This window comes from Echinops telfairi, unplaced genomic scaffold (assembly GCF_000313985.2).
Source record: "Echinops telfairi isolate 266 unplaced genomic scaffold, ASM31398v2 ScPeMD7_5927;HRSCAF=6808, whole genome shotgun sequence".
Classification (NCBI taxonomy): Eukaryota; Metazoa; Chordata; class Mammalia; order Afrosoricida; family Tenrecidae; genus Echinops; species Echinops telfairi.
In genome coordinates this window covers 4,003,421-4,007,111 of record NW_022109827.1, presented here as the reverse complement: position 1 = coordinate 4,007,111, position 3,691 = coordinate 4,003,421, and positions in this window count along the sequence as shown.

Genomic DNA, 3,691 nt, shown 5'->3' with positions numbered 1-3,691 from the left:
ATTTTGGGAATGATGAGGGCAACAGATGTATAGATGTGCTTTACACAATTGATCTATGTATTGTGATGAATTGTATGAGCCCCAATAAAATGATTAAATTAAAAAGAAAGGTATTAACAAGCAAAGATGTGAGTTTGATCACTAAGGTGTCCCTTAGTCGGACAATAGAAAACAGCTGGACAATAATCAAAAGGCTAAGAATTGATGCAATTGAACTGAGGTGTTGGCAAGGAACAATGAACGTATCATGAACTGCCAGAAGAACAGATGAGTATGTCTCAGAAGAGGTCTTCATTCACTCACTTCCACCAAGTCCATGCGGACTCATAGTAGCCCTATAGGGCAGGGCAGAACTGCCTCTGTGACTTTCCAAGACTGTAACTGTTTACCTGACGGAAGAAAATCCCATCTTTTATCTGTAGAGTGGCTAGTGGCTTCAAACTGCTGACTCTGTGGTTCACAGGCCAACAAGTAACCACTATGCCACCAGGGCTCCTGGTGTGCAACCCTGGTATTTTCCTCTTAGAAGTGAGAATGGCGGCGAGATTTCATAGTAAGCACTTGAGGCATGTTATAATGAAGGAACATAACGTACAGCAAAACTCAGAAAGACCTTCATGAAGATGAATTGGCAACATGGCTGGAACAGTCTGCTCCAACAGTCTCTCTAAATGTTGTTGGGTGGATGACACAGGTGCAGGAAGTGTCTATGTAGAGATCTGCCTATGGAAGAGCAAGTTAAAACATATTGCTACTAAGATTCCAGTTCCCCATGTGAAGTTTTATTCCTGGCAAAATGCGTTTACTGTGTTTCTGTGATCAGGGCGGGTGGATGGTAGATTCTCTCTCGTCCGTTCTTGTCTTGTTCTCATTGGGTGCTTCAAAAACCAAGGTACAAGCAAAACAACGCAATCTGTTCATTTATTTTTTTTTCAGTCTTTACTTTCTCATTGGTTTATAAGACTATTCTGGCCTAAATCAGTGTCTAAATATGTGTTTATGTTTGTGTTTCTTTCAGAAAAGTTTTTCTAGGGCAATGTAAATTAGGGCGGAATTTCCCAAGGGGCACTTGGGAATGTCTGGAGACATTTTTGGTGGTCACTAGGGAGCAATACAAACATCTAATGGATGAAAGCCTAGGGTACTTTTAAGCATCTTAAAATGTAGCAAGCATGTCCCCTTAATAGGATTATCTATCTCTAAATGTTACCAGTGCTGGAGTTGTCAAACTCTGATCTATTAAACAGTCCCAAAGTACCTTGATTAGTCTTGCTATGTATTAGGGCAAATCACTTAGATGTTCTTCTTAACAGTGTCTTGATTGATTTGGTCCTATGTATTGTCATACGCATTTTAGAAACAGTTTATCACGTTGTATAAAAATAATTAGTTTGGATGGAATTTCTTCAAAATTATATATCTTTTGGGAAAAGGCATCATTTTATGATATTCAAACTTTGTATTTGCTCACATGAGAGAGAGCTTTTTCAGCTTAGCTCTATACTTCAATAAAATTCTGTATTTTTCTTATTAGTGAGTTTGTTAATCTTTTGTAAAAACTGGTTTGCTGTGTTGGCCAGTTAGTCATCAGATTTTGTTTTTTGACATTGCATTATTAATTAGATGAAGGTTTATGGAGATTATCACTTTTCCATTGAAAAATTGATACACATGACCCTTCTGACCTTTGTGTTTAGGGAAATACTGTCTCTGTCAGCTGTGTGTCAATTTGACTAGACCAGGATCCTCAGTAGTTTTGGTAGTAAGACCTCCGCCATAATGTATAAATAGGATGTATCCTTGGAAGTGTGGTATATTTAATATCTATAACAGACACTGTGAAGAACTTACTCTTTCTCTTCTTCCTTCTGGCCTGGATCCTGCATCTGTGTGCTCCGGACTTGGGCCAGTAATTTGCCATGGCCTGTCGACCGTGGGGACTGTTGACAATGTGCCCTATACCCAGCAGACCTTGAATCCACTAGTTTGGCCATTGCCAGCCTGCTTCCTGGTTTGTCCTTCTACTTCCTGGTTAATCATCTGGCAGCTGTGTGAGTTACAGAGGGCATCCAGCTTAATATCTATCTGATCTATAGACTTGAGTCAGATTGGGTTTGCCAGGTTCGCAGCTGTACGGACCACTTTCTCGACATATTTTTTTATATAAATTTTTTTTCTGAATATATATCATTAATTTTGTTTCTCTAGAAAACCTTATTAAATACACTGGATTGGATTAGTCTAAGGGGTGTACACCTAACTAATTCCCCTTGAGTTTTGTCTATTATTTGGTTCAAAATTGAGTCCCTGAGTGCATCCAAATTCTGGAGCGAACGGGAGACAGGTGGCCATGGTCTTGATGGTCACACCAATTTTACCTGTGCACCAAGCCTATTCTGTTTTAGGATTTTGAGTTTTATTTCACATATTTTATCACATTTCAAGATAGTTAAAGCTTTGTGTCAACTTGATTGGCCCAGGAAGCTCAGTGGTTTGGCAGTTAACAGCTAATAATCTTCCATGGACTGACTGAACAAAATGCAATCCCATCCAATGACCTTTAATTTTCCACAACGGGATAAAACTTCAGTAGGCTGTGCAGCCTGACTCAAGTCAGAGCCCTGTAGCTAAACATTGCCTCAGGAGGATGGCTTGCTTCCAATGTAAGTGGAAACTTTTGGAAAGAATACTTGCTTTTTGCCGAATCTGTATTCTGTTTCTGGCTCATTGACCTCTGTTTGTTTATTTACTTATTTTTATTTTAGACAACACCCTGCCATATTGACTGATGGTCCATATGAGCCATCACCTTTAAATGTATTCACCTAGGCTGTCACCTGACTGTGCCTTCCTGGTGATTCTGGATACATCAGCTCCTGCAGCTACATGAGTCAGGAGGAACCTCAAGGCTGACATTTAACCCATAAATTTGGAACCTGCCCTGGTTTGTACTTACCTGGATTGACAAGTGTGTGAGCCATGAGTCATGTTCATGATTTAATTTCATGATCTATCTAAGCTTCATAGGTTTTGCTTCTCTAGAGAATGCAACATGAGGCATACTGTATTTTGGATTTTCTAATGTGATCCCTTTCAGAGTAGTTGACAATAGTAGCCAGGTACCATCTAATATATATTTTTAATTCATAGTCTTGTAGATAATATTCCATAGGACTGATCATATCCATCTGTATTCCAACTTTCATCATTCATATTTTCTCTGAACTGAGGAAAATCAATATTTGACCTTAGATGGCCAATGACAGACTTTCAAGACCTTGGTTATTTCTCAAGACAGAAAGATGCAGAACATTTTTTCCTGCACTGAGTTATGCCAATTGACCTTGCTATCTTCCTAGACTATGGTCCTGAGCCAACCAACACATACCCTGAAGGTGTTTGTATTTGTCTAAGAAGTTTTTTTTATAACTCTGTCTTCTGTGTGCTATACAATATTCATGGATATATTTGCAGCAATAGTAAATATACATATATGAAAAGCATCTGTCAAGCCTATCTGTATTTGTGAGCACACTCCTCCCATACCTGTTCAGCCTACATATTTTTTTCAATGCATGTACTTTTATATCACATTTATTGATGTGTTGTGTTTATAAGAGTATTACCTCCCCGAGACCCCTCTGCAAGGGGATCTTCAGTGGCCTACAAATGGGCTTTGGGTCTCCACTCC